This window comes from Phyllobates terribilis, unplaced genomic scaffold, assembly GCF_046119375.1.
Source record: "Phyllobates terribilis strain yellow unplaced genomic scaffold, ASM4611937v1 Scaffold_4__5_contigs__length_816908805, whole genome shotgun sequence".
Lineage (NCBI taxonomy): Eukaryota > Metazoa > Chordata > Amphibia > Anura > Dendrobatidae > Phyllobates > Phyllobates terribilis.
This window is the reverse complement of record NW_027362764.1, coordinates 94108095-94125528: the sequence shown is the minus strand read 5'-3', so window position 1 is coordinate 94125528 and position 17434 is coordinate 94108095.

Sequence of the window (17434 nt, the reverse complement as noted above, 5' to 3'; positions counted from 1 at the left end):
TTTTTTCCTTTCTTTTTCTGCCATGTGGCGGTTGGTCATCCACTTTCGCTGCCCCTTACTCAATGAATTCACAAACATCTCCCGTCGGTTTGGAGTCCCATTATGCCCAACCAAAAACATAGGCCCCACAACTAAAAAAAATCGTTCTTAGGCATCGAAATCGACACCACAGCAAGGTTGTTCTGCCTCCCATTGGAAAAAATACCAAAACATTACACCTGATCTAGGTTTTTTGCGCAGTATGGAAAGTAACACTACAGCAGATGCAAGCATTACTAGGTCTCCTCGTGTTTGCGAGCCGGGTGATGCCAGTCGGAAGGGTTTTTTCTCTTCATTTATCGCCCGCAACAAAAGGGGCATCTAAACCGAGTCATACAATCAGAATCAGCAGGCAGCTATGGGCGGACTTAGAGGTGTGGAAAACCTTCTTATAATCATTCAACGGTCACACGTTATTTATGTCAGCAGAACAGTCCAACATTCAACTAAGATTATTCACCGGGGCGGCAGAATCAGGCGGATATGCAGCGATACTAAATAACCAATGGTGCACAAGTTTATGGCCTCCGTATTGGGCAGAACAAGTGCTGACAAAAAAACAGACAGTCCTGGAACTGTTTCCAATAGTGGTAGCAATAGAAATATGGGGCGCGCGCCTGGCTAACAAAAATATGCTGTTCATAACAAAAAACACCAGCCTAGCGCACTTCATTAATAATATGGCATCATCGTCTCTCCCAGTGCTAGGCCTACTACGCCGGCTAGCATTCCTGTGCCTAAAACACAATGTATGGGTCCGCGCTAGCCACGATGCTGAGGGGTCTAACGCTGCTGCTAAAGCTTTATCACAATTCAATTGGTAGATTTTCACAGAGCTCCTCCCCAACGCCCACCCATCGTGCAACAGTTGCCCAGCCTCCCTATGGGATCTAGTGGAGAATAGTTGATGCCATTAATCAGAGCGTCAGTTGCCCCGTCGATGTGGCAAGCATACGGTAAGGCATGGGAACAGTGGAAACGACTAGTAGCAGGCAGACGGGTTGACCAATGTGAACAAGCCAGATTCCAAGTCACCATAGAATTTCTCCACCAGCTAATGATGAGGGGCATATCAGGGGCGTCAGCGCAGCGGTGTCTGACCGGAGTAGCATTTTACTTCCAACTACTGAATTGGGGAGATGTGACAAAGAGATTCATCATCAGACAATCCATAAAAGGGTGGAAAAGGGGTCAGCCAAGTCAGGAGTGTAGACGTCCCGTCCCGCGTCACTAAAACTGATTTCTCACATCATGTCCCTAACACCATTAACATGATACTCACAATTCGAAGCAACACTACTGTCTACTGTATTTGCGATCGCCTTCTTCGGGGCGCTATGCATAAGCGAATTAGTCCCTCAATCCAAAATTAACACCAGTGGAGGCTTATTACACCAGGACGTAGTCATAGCCAATAATGCAATACGTCTACGCATACGCAAATCGAAAACGGTTCCAGCGGGCAGGGGCACTTGGGTACTTCTACAACCCACAAATGGTACGCTGAGTCGGGTAACAATAGTAAAAACATATATACCCATCAGATCACAAAGTAATTTCTTCCTATCACACATTGATGGAACGCCATTATCAAGATACCAGTTCCAAGCTATATTTAATAAATGCATAACATCGGCAGGGAACCACCCCAAAGATTATGGGACACACTCATTCCGCATAGGCGCGGCCACGGAAGCAGCAAGAGCAGGACTGTCACAAACGGAAGTTCAGAGGATAGGGAGATGGCGATCCACGTGTTTGGCGAGATACATAAGACCGGACTTGTTATCCTAACGTGGTTTGTTTCTTTTACAGGTGACGCTAAGCCAACAGTGTGGGTGATAGGCCACTCGTATATATATTGGGCAGAAAAAAAGGGCAAAAGTCCGCCCAGGCGGGAGGAAATTAGAGTTTCATAACACATGTTTGAACTGGAGAGGTATTAGAGGCCTGCAATGGCCACTGGTACTAATGGAGGTAATCAAGGTAGGGAGAGAGGCAAGAGGTCCGGTCATCTTAGTTATACAGGCCGGGGGAAATGACCTAGGTTATCACAAGAGCGCATAACTAATGGCAATAATGAAACTAGACACTGAGCGCTTCAGAGAATTTTTCACAAAAATAGTCAGAGATTGTGCCGAGCACGGTATGGCAAGGTGCCCGAGACATCACGGCCATCGAACGGACAAGGCGGCAAATAATGCCAAAATTTATAAGAGACAGTGGCGGACAACTGGAAGGAGATAAAGCAGGCCTCATACGGCCCGACTGTGTTCACTTAATGGAAATTGGACTGGACATATTCCTGTCAGGACTCCAGGACGGAGTGGAACAAGCGTTAAGAGTGATGGATGGGGGTCAGAGTCCTGCATACGAGTACGCAGGATCCTCCGTGGCCTGGAAATAGAAAGGACATGTTGGTGAGTTACACTTGTTGGCCAACTTGCCGTTGTGGAGACTGGAGACACAGGGCATGCTGCAACAAGCTGAATTATTTTAGAAATAAAATGCCTTTCTAATGTAATGAGTATAAACAGTTAATAAAGCTGTGACCGATCCTCACCCATCCAGTTGTAAGAGTTACATGATTGTATTGTCAATGAAAGGGGGGCGGTAGGGGGCTGAGCGTCTGGGTTTGGTTGGGGGTCACCACAGTCTGCCTAGGCTAGATGCAGTTAAAAATCATTATTAGATACACAGGCGGTGCAGCTTGCTTCGCAGCTGGGTTACTACGCTGACTAGCAGACACTGAAGCTTTGGAGCATACCTCTGAGTAAACAACTCTTCAGACTCAACTATCTGTGTTACCCCAAGCCATAGTGTATGTAGTTTCTTACGGTTAAAGGGGGTAGGGGGAAGACCCAACCCACCTGTAATTGACGATGCCAACGTCACGTAAAACACAACAAGGGGACTCCAAAAAGAGTCTCCATTTTTTCCAAAAATTTGGGGCACAGACACCACTTAAGTGGCATCAATTGCCCCAGAGTTGCTTAAAACGGTTGGTGAGGTGATTTTAACAAATCCTCAAGCTTTTACTCTCCCCAGGATGACAAAGGGGTAGAAAAGTCCTTGCGGATCCATAATTTGTTCATCTTTATGAACGTGAGTCTGTCTACATTGTCAGTGGACAGCCGCGTGCGCTTATCTGTCAGCACACCACCAGCAGCGCTGAACACACGTTCAGAGAGAACGCTGGCTGCGGGGCATGACAAGATCTCCAAGGCGTGAGTGGCGAGCTCCGGCCATTTATCCAGATTGGAAGCCAAAAAAGAGCAAGGGTCCAGTGACACAGTCATGGCTTCAATGTTCTCTTGGAGATACTCCTGTACTATCGTCTCTAGGCGTTGACTATGTGTCTGACTTCTTGTCTCCTGTGGCCTTGCAAAGGATAGGCTAAAAAAGTGGTGAAAGGATTCCGCAAAATTGCTGTTACCAGCAGATACTGTGTTTCTGTTACGGTTTGAGTGCTGAAGACTCGACAGTCCCACGGTTGGCAAGTTAGAACTGTGAGATTCACTACGTGCACCACTGGTGTTTTGTGGAAAAGCACATGTAAGATTCTGCAACAGTCTCTGCTGATACTCCTGCATGCGTGAATCCCTTTCTATGGCAGGAATTATTTCTGCAAATTTACTTTTGTACCGGGGATCTAAGAGTGTGGCTACCCAGTAGTCAGGATTATTTCGAATTCTGACTATTCGAGGGTCGTGTTGCTGGTAGTGCAGCAAGAAGGCACTCATGTGTCTTGCGCATCCAGGAGCACCAAGTCCCTGCTGTGTTGGTGGCGAGGTAAGAATCATGCTTCCTTCCTCTGCCCTCTCCCCCCAACCTTGCACAACAGAAATGTGATCAAGGTCTCCCTCATCTGATGAGTCTTCCATGCCCATCGCCAGTTCGTCCTCCACTTCTTCCTGGGCTCATGCACCTTCCTCACTAGTTTGGCTGCTACCATGCGCCCTGGTTAATCCCTCTCCCCCATCCTCCCATGCCTGCCGCCTTGGTGCTCCCGACCGTCTGGACCTTGCAGATGTTAGCCCTTCCGCATACAACTCCTCCTCCTCTACTTCCTCCACCTCCTCTTGTCCCACCACCTGACTCCGAATTCTGTTTAACATGTGCTCCAGCATGTAAATCACCGGAATAGTCATGCTGATAATGGCATCGTCAGCACTAAACATCTTCGTCGCCATTTCAAAACTGTGCAGAAGGGTGCATAGGTCCCTGATCTGACACCACTCCTCCAGCGTGATTTGCCCCACCTCTGGATCTCGTTGGCCCAGGCTATAAGTCAGAACGTATTGCACCAGGGCTTGTCGGTGCTGCCACAATCACTGCAACATGTGCAGAGTTGAATTCCACCGTGTTGGCACATTGCATTTTAGCCGGTGAAGTGGCAGGCCCAACGACTTCTGTAGAGATGTAAGTCGCTGAGCTGCGGGATGCGAACGGCGGAAGTGAGCACACAGCGACCGTGCCCTCTGCAGAAGGCCATCTAGTCCGGGATAGTGGGCTAAAAATTGCTGGACAACCAGGTTCAACACGTGAGCCATACAAGGCACGTGTGTGACATTGCCCCGGCGAAGGGCCGCACCCAGGTTTGCAGCATTGTCGCACACGGCCTTCCCTGGTTGCAGGTCCAGTGGAGACAACCATTCATGAAACTGGTTCTCCAGAGCTGACCACAACTCCTCAGCTGTGTGACTCACATTTCCCAGACATTTCAAAGTAAAAACCACCTGATGACGTTGAGCCCTGCTGCCAGCATAGTAAGGAGGTGTGCAGGATCCCTTCTGCGCAGTTAGAAAGCAGGTGGCATGACCAGACAGGCTTTGGGTGCAGGTGGAAGACCGAGAGGAGGTTGAGGAGGCAGAAGCAGTGGAGGAACTTAGAGATAAAGAGGATTGACGCACAACTCATGGGGACGGAAAGACTTGGACAGCAGCCCCTTGTCCTGCTGTCACCATAGTTACCAAGTACCCAGCGACATGTAACGCCTCTGTCCATGCCTACTCGTCCAAGTGTCTGTGGTGAAATGCACCCTGTCACACACAGAGTTTCTCAAAGAAGCGGTGATGTTGTGTGCGACATGCTGGTGGAGCGCAGGCACACCTTTCTTTAAGAAGTAGTGCCAACTGGGCATCTGGTACTGGGGCACTGCGACGGACATAAGGTCTCGAAAAACCTCTGTGTCAACCAGGCGGAAAGGCAGCATTTCTGTAGCCAAGAGCTTGCAGATGGTGAAATTCAACCTCTTAGCTTTCTCATGGCTAGGAGGAAATGGTCTTTTACTTGTCCACATCTGAGGGACCGAGGGCTGGCTGTTGTGCTTAGACGGGGTTGAGTAGGGTGTCCCCGGCAAACTGCCGGTCTGTGAGGAAGATGCAGGCGGAAAAGTTAGGTTGCCTTGATCCAAAGGTGGTGCTCTCGATGTCAGAGATCGCTCAACACCAGCTGGTGTTTCCACTTCCAAATGAAATGATGACCTGCCAATCACACTGGCTGTTGCGGGTAAAGAGGTGGCAGGTCTGTGTCCCAAAACAGGTGTGACTGCTGTCCCCCCAGTCACAGAGGATGAAGAGGCCGCGGATGCACAAGATGGGGCAGACGGTGGTTGGCCCGGCCCGCTAGGCCGCATTGTAGCACAGTGAGCTTCCCACTGCAACTTATGCTTCATATCCATGTGACGGTTCATGCATGAAGTACTCAAACTATGGATTTTTTGGCCTCTACTTAGCTTTTGGTGACAAATGTTACAGATAACACGAGTTGGGTCATCCTTATCCATCTGAAAAAATGCCCAGGCTATGCAAGGCTTAGAACCCATGCGACCTGAAGAGCCACCACGACTTGTGGTCAGAGGCAGAGTTGTGTTTGAGGATGCAGTTGTTGACGTGCTTCCAGTACTACGTCTCTGTCCAGGAAGGCGCAACCTGACCTCATCGTCACTAGCATCCTCCTCCACCTCCTCTGCTGACCTTATCGACTGGCTGACTGTGGGTTGACAGTAAGTGGGATCTGCAACCAAGTCATCATCACCCTGTGTGTTCTCACACCCGTTGTCCTCAGAGCCAACCTCTTCCTGCCCTGACAAAAACTCAAGTTGTCACTCCAATCAGGTATTTGAGTCTCATCATCGTCTTCCTCATTGTATCCACCAACAGGAGTTACAGTTTGGGAACGAGGGTCTACATTATGCCCAGAACCTTCTTCATCTGGTCCTGGATCCGACTCATAAAGATTCTGGACATCAGTGCAGATCATTTCCTCGTCTGCATTCACAGAAGCTCTGGAGCCGACCTCTGATTCCCAGGCTATAGTATGAGTAAACAGCTCTGCAGACTCAACCATCTGTTCTACCCCATACTCAGATGGGCAGCTGGAGACTTGGGAGTTGTGAGGAAGCAAGTGCGATTGGGGTGATACCTCTGAGGACTGGAGTATTTGTGATGTTGAAGTTGAGGTGGAGGAGAGCCCACTTAAAGGAGCACTTGATATCCGTTGAAGCACCTGCTGTTTTTGTGCCTCATCTGGAATTTGTAGCGATGGGCATGGCCGTAAGAAAGGGATCGTATCACATTGTCCACTAAAAGAAGTAGACATCTTAGTTTGGCTGGAAGATGGTCTTTTTTCTGTTTAATGTCCCCAATATAGCCCTCCAAAGAGTATAATGGCCCCATATAGCCTTCCATATAATATAATGAGTGCTACATAGCCTTCCATAAAATATAATGGGCCCCACATAGCCTTCCATATAATATAATGGGCCCCACATAGCCTTCCATATAATATAATGGGCCCCACATAGCCTTCCATATAATATAATGGCCTCACATAGCTTTCCATATAATATAATGGGCCCCACATAGCCTTCCATATAATATAATGGGCCCCACATAGCCTTCCATATAATATAATGGTCCCCACATAAACTTTCATATAATATAATGGGCCCCACATAGCCTTCCATATAATATAATGGGCCCCACATAGCCTTCCAAATAATATAATGGCCTCACATAGCCTTCCATATAATATAATGGCCTCACATAGCCTTCCATATAATATAATGGCCTCACATAGCCTTCCATATAATATAATGGCCTCACATAGCCTTCCATATAATATAATGGCCTCACATAGCCTTCCATATAATATAATGGGCCCCACATAGCCTTCCATATAATATAATGGGCCCCACATAGCCTTCCATATAATATAATGGCCTCACATAGCCTTCCATATAATATAATGGCCTCACATAGCCTTCCATATAATATAATGGCCTCACATAGCCTTCCATATAATATAATGGGCCCCACATAGCCTTCCATATAATATAATGGACCCCACATAGCCTTCCATATAATATAATGGCCTCACATAGCCTTCCATATAATATAATGGCCACACATAGCCTTCCATATAATATAATGGCCTCACATAGCCTTCCATATAATATAATGGGCCCACATAGCCTTCCATAAAATATAATGGCCCCCACATAGACTTCCATATGATATAATGGGCCCCACAAAGCCTTCCATATAATATAATGGCCACACATAGCCCTCCATAAAATATAATGGCCCCCACATAGCCATCCATGTGATATAATGGCCCTATATTGCCTTCCATATATTATAATGGGCCCCAGATTGCCCTCCATATAATATAATGGCTCCACATGTACTCATTGATTAAAATAAATAAATACTCACTAATAAATACTCTGTACTGCTCGGCACAGTGGGCACATTGTAGTGACCCCATCGCACCTGCTGCACTGAGACGTCATCTGATGCTCTCTCCTCCACTATTGCTTTACCATATTAGCATTCAGGATGCCGATAAAGTTGAAAGTGCGATGCAAGGTGGGGGGTGGTACCACCGCTGGCACTAGCACCCGACTCATAGCATTCTGGAGACTTGCCACCATTAGTGGTACGCCACTGGTAGCAAGCTGACACGTTCAATGATAACATTTTGGGGAAATTAAAACTTTATGATAACTTTCTATTGCAATTTTTAAGGAGATGAGGTGGCCAAAAAAACTGCAATTCTTTGAGTTTCAATTTTTTTCAAGTTTTTTTTTAGTTCTCATTATGACATTTACTGTTTTAGTTTATGTAACGGGTCTGGGAGGTGGAACCTCTGAGCTACTATACAAGGGGGCGGTCCTTGTAAGGGAGCGGGTGGCGACCAGGGTAGACGGGCAGGCAGTCACAGCAGGTGACCGGGACAGTCTCTGAATGAACGGGCAGGAGGTCACGGCAAGTGACCGGGGCAGTCTCTGGATGAACGGGCAGGAGGTCACGGCAAGTGACCGGGGCAGTCTCTGGATGAACGGGCAGGAGGTCACGGCAAGTGACCGGGGCAGTCTCTGGATGAACGGGCAGGTCACGGCAAGTGACCGGGGCAGTCTCTGGATGAACGGGCAGGAGGTCACGGCAAGTGATCGGGGCAGTCTCTGGGTAAAGGATTGGTACGACCTGTGGCGGCAGATGATAGACGTGAGCTCCCAGGTGAGCAGGCGAGAGTCTCTGGATAATCGGGTGGTCACAGCATGTGACGGCGGAGCCTCCAGGAAGTCCAACAGACAGGTAGCAGATGAGCGCTCCCAGGTGAGCGGGCAAGAGTCTCTGGAATAGCAGGTGGTCACAGCACGTGACGGCGGAGCCTCCAGGTAGGCAAGCAGGCAGGTAGCGGAGGAGCGCTCCCAGGTGAGCGGGCAGGAGTCTCTGGAATAGCAGGTGGTCACAGCACGTGACGGCGGAGCCTCCAGGAAGGCTAGCAGGCAGGTAGCAGATGTGCGCTCCCAGGTGAGCGGCCAAGCTGGTCCATAGACAGACTGACAGGAGTAGGAAGGCAGACCGTCGGACCTCAGGCTAGCAAGCAGGTAGCAGGAATATCAGGCAGGAAACAGACAGCAAACTGGCAGGACTCTGGCAGGAATCAGGCAGGTAACTGGCAACGGGACCTGAGGGCTGAAGCAGAGTAGTGAACAGTGCAACAACATTGCTCAGGCACCTCCATTTTGGAGGAGGTGCCTTATATATGGTGAAGTCCTCCGGCCATTGGCCGGGGACTCCTTAGGACGGCGCGCGCGGCCCCTTTAAGAGGGAGGGAGCGCGCGCGCGCCCTAAGCACAGTGGCCGGGAAGGAGCGCGCGCTGCCAGCAGAGCGGGAGGAGGACGCCGGGCTCGGAGCAGAGAGGTGAGGGGAACAGCGTCCCTGCCTAGCAGAGGGCAGGGACGCCGACGCTACAGTTTATTAATTCTATATTTTGATCATGCTTTTTCCAGTTGCAGAAATATAAAAAATTCCTATTTTTTTATTTTTTAATTATTATCGGAAGACAAGGGTTTGATTTAGAATTTTCATATTTTATTTTTTAGACATTTTTATTAACTTTATGTGATGTAATTGAAAATGCTGCAGCTTGCGGTACCACAGATCATACAGAATGCTTATAAAAGCAACAGAATTGGATAATAGTACACTCAAAGATGTTGTAATTTGTAGCACAACGGCTGGATAAATTTGGCTGGATATAGTATGCACTAAACGCGTTTTGGAGGGTAATTTGACTTTTTCCTCAATGCCAAATAAGAAAAAAAAAGTCTCAAAAGAACATGGCAAACTAAGACTAAATTATAGACAAAATGATGCAATGCAATGATAAAAACATAAATAATGTAAAATGGTCTGTCTCTTTAAGGCTAAAACCAGTTGTGTCCATAAGGGGTTAGAAGACCATTCATGTATAGTGCATTGGTTGTAGGTGATTGTCGGTTATGAGGTCACGGAATGCTGTGACGCTGATATATAAGCAACTGCCGGACGGAACTCCTCTGAGGGTTTACAGTTAGTGGAGTGTAAGTAGCCTTATATTATCTGCTGATTTATCTCCTATCATGCCCCTTGTGTCTTTCCCTCTCGTTACTCACTTCCTTCATTCTCTAATAATATTTGATTTTAATGAGCAAAATGTGTCATCTATCCCACCGGCCTTCTGTCTTTGAATCCGCCATCCATACATGGGTACAATACATCATTATATATGGATGAAGTGTAATTATAAACATAGAAATAACTGTCATAAACCTTTATCTATTACCATTTTAATCACAATTACATAATATTTAAATGGTCTAAGTGTAAAGTGTTTCCTTGAAGAGAGTGCCAAGTTGGTGTAAGGAGACTTATAGGCTACAAAAAGGCTTCACTAGGAATTTAAAAAATGCAAGTGGTTTATTCAGAGGAAGAGGACAGGAGCTCTAGTGCCACCAATAGGATATAATTTTGCACTGATGAGAAGCAAAAAGCTCAAAACACTTGTCTGCAAATAAAGTTTCTGTTTTGGTTTTTCTAAGTCATTTAACGAGGCCCTTTAAAGGGTCGATATTGACTTTTACAATTGCTACCTCCAATGGGTGGCTCTTGAGTTCCTATCCTCTTCCTCTATGAAGAAGCTATTTGCTTGATATTTTAATAATTACATTGATATCTCTTGTATAAGGTTTTGGTATAAGGGAAGGAACCAATGGGAGTTATACAAGATTTTAAATATTCTGTCTCGTTTCTTTAAAAAACAAACTGTCTATGGAGCTGAGTTACAGTACCATACATAACCCGTGGACAGGTGTGGCGCTGTTTTTGAAAGAAAGCGGTTATGTTTTTCTAATCCTGTACAGTCCCTTAAAGGACCATTTGATGTAAACTGGATTGGTTGCAGGTTTTTGTCACTTCCGACAGTTAGGCTGTGTGCCTACTATGCGTTTTTTAAGCGTTTCCGCAGCGGCAATTCCGCTGCAGAAATGCTTAAGAAACGCTTGTTAGTAGGTCTGCTATGTTCCCCAATGATAATCCGCATGTGCTGTGCACATGCTGCGGAAATTTCCGCTGCGAATTATCATTGCGGAAAAATCCGCAGCACTACCACTTATTTTGCGGAATCGCGGCGTTTTTGCCGCCATTGACTTGCATTGAATCGCTTGATATCCGCATGACTACATGTGCACATGCGGATATTAAGCGATTCAATGTGCGGATGGTACCCGAGTTTGGAGAAGAGGAGACTCTCATCCAGACCCGGGTACCATGGTACCTGTAAAAAAAAAAAAAAAGAATTTAAACTAAAAAACACATTATACTCACCTACTGATGGCCTGCGGTCTTCTATCCGGTACGTCTTGGCTCCCCGGTGGCTCGCGATGGAGTAAAAGGATCTTTCATGACGTCATTCAGTCATGTGACAGATCACGCGACCGCCAACGTCAGCGGTCACATGACTAAATGACGTCATGTAAGTTCCTTTTACACCACCGCGAGACACCGGGGTGACCGGACGCATCGGAGAAGGAGACCGGGGGCCATCTGAAGGTAAATATAATGGTTTTTTTTTTTTTTTTACCATTTTTATTCTTTCTTTTAACTAACTTGGTCACACTATATAAAATCCAAGCCGGTTGCATGGATTTATATAGTGTGACCAAGTTGTCAAGCACTTTCCAAGTGATGCTAAAATCACTTGGAAAGCGCTTTACAACCCGCATGCGAAATAGCATGTGCAAAACGCGTGACAAACGCTTGTCCCTGGCTGAAAAAACGCATGTAAAATCCGAATGCATTTTTTCTGCCAGGGAGATGCAGAAACACTCAGGAAAAATCTGGAGCATTTCTGTATCGTGGGCACATAGCCTTACTGTTGTTACTGGTGATTGGTAATTCTTGGAATGAGGTGTTCCCCCGTCACTTCTTCACAAATCTCAAAATAGGAATGAAATTTGATGTCTACAATAATTTTTTTTTTCCTATCATTTTAGGGTTTAATTATTTGTGAGAGTTGTTTGTGAGAGAAAAAAAGGTAAATGCTTACATATCCTAAATCTACAATTTCTCTGATAGACTGGGGCCACTTGATGGTGGAGAGTCACCTTTCTTGTCACCCTTAATCTCCTGCAACTTCTCCTCTCATAGAGAAACATTGAAGCTCCATGTGTGTAGGGAGAATGACAGGTGACTCCACGTTACCATCGAGCATTAGCCTTAAGGAAGAGTCAGATGGCCATATAATGCGGGCGACGATCGCAACACAATGCTCGGACTGGCCATCAGCTCTCTTGACCCGAGCGTGACATCAGCATAGAAATACACGCTGTCCTGCTCCAGTCAGGAAAGCTGTCGGCCAGTCCAAGCTTTGTGTTGAGATCATTGTCTGAGTTACATGGTTGTCTGACTCTTTCTTAAGGTCAAGATCAGACATGGCAGATGTGCAGCATCTGAAACCACAGATATTGTAAGCCTGTGCTAGCATTTCTTCTGCGGTGTTGCTATTACATTGTGTCAAGAGTGGGAGAGGAGGGTTGCATTGACAATTCAACACAATGGGCAGCACTTTGAACACATTTTATAAGTGGTCATAAACTTGTAAAAAACTCATGAAAGAATAAAGTTACGTTAAAACCAAGCACCCCATTGATTTTCTTATGAAATTCTCAATAAGTCTGATGTGTCACATGACCCTCTTCCCATTGAAAAAAATTAAGTTGGATCCAAAATGGCTGACTTCAAAATGGCTGCCATGGTCACCACCCATCTGGAAAAGTTTTCCCCCTCCCATATACTAAAGTGCCACAAACAGGAAGTTGATATCACCAACCATTCTCATTTAATTTAGGTGAATCCATATAAAAAGCCCACCCTGTATAACTACTGTCTATATCTGATTATAAAAACCCTCTAGTGACCATTGATGATCTCCTGTCATCAGCTATGGAGCAGATACCAACAATTCTCATTGTCTTGCTTACTCTTTAATAGGATGAAGCCAGCGGTGGAGGAGGAGAAATATCCGGATGGGATGTATGTATCTGATATTACTGGGATTATTGATTCTCCCATATTCTCCCTGTAATAATACACTGGTTATATTAAGGCTCAATAGTGTCATTTATCTTCCTACCATTTTGGTAAATGTGTGTTTGTAATATTATTCATTGTTTTTTTCTTGGCTTTTTCCATAACATTTTGATAGAGAACACACAGCGAATATTCGGGTATTTATCTTATTACATCTTCCTACCACATTCCTATAGGAGTAGTAGGTGTGCCAACAGGGGGAGACTCCATAGTGATGGCATCATGGCATTACCGCTCTCACTCATGGGCATTTACAATGTTTCCATATGAAGGATACAATTGCTTTCAATAATAAAGAATTTAGACCCCATTGAATTCTTCATACTGTTGCTCATCTATTTCCCCCATACAATAACAATGAGGTCATGAACAAATTACAGTAATGCCAAAAATTTACCTGGACTCATGACCGACCAAATATTGTCTTGGAGCCCTAGATTAAACGATAATCATACTGTGTAGTACAATCTATGTGAACGTAGAGCTATATAGATTCTGGAGGTGATGTCCATGCTGTTATCTGAGAGACAAGTTATATAGATAATATTTCTCTATTCTTTATATTAGCCAAGGTGTTAAAGGGGTGGTCCGAAATAAAAAGTGATTTTCATTCTAAATCCCTATCGATTTAATGCCATAATCAAAGTATTTTCTAATATACTGTACTTTAATTTAAAAAATTCCTTCACTAACAAAGCTACTTAAAAGCTTTTCTTTCTTTTTTCCTACTTCCTTTTTGATGATGCTTCATTTGAAAATCCAAGTGCATGCTGGGATTCTCAAACAAAGTATCATCAGGGGGCAGAAGCTGCGGTCACTGCCCCAGCCTCTGCCCACTCCCTGAAACGAAGTGACAGCATTGACCTTAATTTCAGGAGCTGGGCTAGTCCCTGCGCGATGTGCACTGTGCACTGTGCATAAAGACAGTGTGCTTTCTTGCTGGCTCATATCAGTAGTAATGAGCCTAGAAATAGAGCAGAGCGACTGTCAGTTTGCCTTGTAAGACGAATACCCTTCTTGTAGAGGCGAGCACTGGCCTCCACAAGTTACGTCAATTGCAGAGGTGGTGCCGGTCTTTCTATGCTGGGAATCCATCTTACAATGCGCACTGACAGTGCGCTCTGTTTTGTTGCAAGAGAGTGCACTGCCTTTGTGTATATCACGGAAGATAACTTTATCCATAGGCTTCCTAAGCAACAATTCTTGTAACCAGAGCTGTATTTTTTTCATTTCAGGCACTTTGAGTCCCATAGAAACATCGGAGGGCGTAATGAAGAGTCACTGCCGTAAGTAATTGGCGCAATCATGGTCTACGACTTTCAATGTTTGTAGACCTCAGTTTCTTTTCACTATTAAACATAGATGCAATCAGAGGTGTAACTTGAACTTCTTGGACCCCAATACAAAATATGTAACAGGACCCCTCAACTACCATAAACCATTTGTAACAGTGATGAATATATATGTGGCAGATGAGGGTGACCCAATGCGACTGCTCGCTTTACACTCCCTATAGCTATATGTAAATGTTCATCTCAGATACGATAAAGCTATTTTTTCCTAATTACTCCATATAGTTATGCCCCTGAATGCTATCATTTGTTATTGCATTATAGATACACTATATAAATGATATTTTCTGTAGGTTTCTTAAGTATCACTGTTTCTAACAAAAGCTACATCTTTATAGGCCAATATCACCAAAAAAAGCCTGGGCGAGCATGGAAAACATCAAGTAAGTTATCTGAACTTTTTTTGCTACATTTGTATTAATGGAACCCATACACATGGACTGGGGAAATCTTGAAATAAATGAAAAAATATTTTTTAATCTGTGTGTGTCAGAAAGGAGGTAGAAGAGAATGACATAAAAGGAAAATGGCCATTGAATTTAATGCCTCCTAAGTGCCCGTTTCCCCTTTAGTATCATTCTGTTCAGTGTCCACTGGATGCCAATTTCAAATTTATTGCTCCTATAGCACCCAAATGGACAATGGGCACCTACCAGATCCCTCGGACTAGGGAAAATCTAGGTTTTTCCTGTCTCCTGGATTACCTCGGATGGTAGAAATGCCTGGGTCTCATACCTTGCTATGCTCCTATATTAACTCTTATCCTGCTCCCACCCCCGCCCAGGAAGGTGTGGGATCAAAGTAAATAGGAAAATAGTAACCAGATAGAGAAGGGTAAACAGACAGGGATAAAAGAAAACTACAATCATACAAATACACTCACAAAACAACCGAGAGGGAATCAGGGGAGGACTAGGTGGGAGAGGATAAGGATAAACATGCATACCAACTCCAAGCAGAAATCTCCTGAAAAACTCTCCAACCGCCAACTCCAAACACTGAACTCCTTCAAATCCAAACCAGGAAGTCGAAAACTATCACTGACAACTCCCAAGTGACAGTAAAAGTATATATAACAGAGGGGAGTATCCAACACAGAACAGCTGAGACAATTCAGGATGGAGAGCTCCAGGGGATGAACAGAACTATTAGCCCTTGCAATAACAGAGCAAGGAAAACCTGCACTGTTAATAGGAAGGTGAAGCAGTTCTAAACAGTGCAGGAGTTCGTGAAATTAGACACCGCAATCTTCTGGCCCACCTCTATCCTGGTATCCCTGTGACATTTACATCCTATCTCCTGATTGCGGATACTGACCGGCGTGATGTTATAATTGCGCTTATCTGTACTGCTCTTTACGATACAAGCTGCAGTGTTCTTGGGCTTAGGAGCGCCACTCACTGGAGCTGTGCAGAACTGTGCGCTCGCCTGTAAAATTCTAAATTCATCAATAACATCTCACCTGTTCATGAATGGTTCTCCTCACTACGGTGCGTTAATGGCTTAGATCACAGTATATTTTTTACCAGGTTTTTCCAAAATCACAGTAAATACAGTGCAGTTTTGCAAGGATTTTGTGAAACCATTGCAAAAAATGCACCATGATTGCAATGCTTGGACCCCCTTTAACCCTCAATAAAGGGTTGTGTTATGTGTTCAGTAGAGAGGAAGAGAAAGAAAATAACATCATTAATACAGTGGAAGAGGTAAAAGCGAAAAACAGCAGCGAGGATAACATCGTAATGTAAGTAGAGAGATAGTGAGATAGATACATATTATTGGCTGTATATGATTCTAGATGTTTAATAGTAATGATGAATGACTTGTTATGGGTACAGACTGAAGAAGGTTCAGGCTGGGCTTTGTAGGAGATCACACATGGCAGAAGTGGAGGCCTCCAGTAGACCGCTAGCTGCAATGTCAACCAATTGGCACCCTATGATTGTCTTGCGTGGGGAGCGGACGGCCATACAAAGTGACAGCTGACAAGTTAAAGTCCCTTTTTAATGCTGCTGTCATACTTCACAGCAGCATTTAAAGGGTTAAACTAATGCGATCACAGCTAGCTCCAATTACATCAATTACTGTTGGGCGCCAGCAATGTAACAGAGCCATCACCGTCGCTGCAGGGAGCAGACTCAACGCTTGAGCCTGCTCCATACAGAGCTAGTGCGCCCTCAGAAAGTAGTTAACCGGGACTCTTCATTCAGGGTATACTATCCCAGTCTTCATATAACTATGTGTAATCTCAACGTAGATTATATATGATCTATATGACTTATTTTATGTGTCCAATAGTGAGGAAGATGAGAGTGAGGAAGAACAATTGGAAAAATCTATGGAGAGTGAGAATTGGAGTGTTAGTAGGTAAGTGGACAGTTTGAGACTAAATATATAATGGGTGATAAACACATACAACATAGAACATTATACACTTATAGTTATGGTATTTTCAGTCACATGGTATAAAACATCGGATCCTGTATCCATGAGCATTTCTGTAGAGTATATAAAGTTGTTCTCCCTTTCTATACTTCCATTCTATAAAATTCCTTGCAGCCATGTGACATCTTTTTTTTCTTACTTCCTTTTTGATAACGCTTCATTGGAAAATCCCAGTGCATGCTGGGACACTCAAACAAAACATCATCAGGGGGCAGAAGCTGCAGTCACTGCCTCTGCCCTCTCCCTGAAATGAAGCAGCAACAGTGACCTTCATTTCAGGGGCTGGGCTAGTCCCTGCGCGATGTGCACTTTCTCTCCAGCTCAGATCAGTAGTAATGAGCCGGTAACAGAGCAGAGCGCACTGTCAGTTCACTTTGTAAGATGAATACCTGGCTTGCAGAAACAAGCACCGACCCCCACAAGTTACGTTAATTGCAGAGGCGGTGCTGGTCTCTGCACGCTGGGAAATCGTCTTACAATGCGCACTGACAGTGCTCTCTGATTTGTTGCCAGTGAGAGAGTGCACATCATGGCAGATAACTTTATCCATAGGCTTCCTAAATATCAATTCTTCTAACCAGTACTTTATTTTTTTCATTTCTGGTGCTTTGGATCGAATGAAACGATCGCATCATCTAATGAAGAGTCACAGCAATAAGTAATTGGTGCAATCA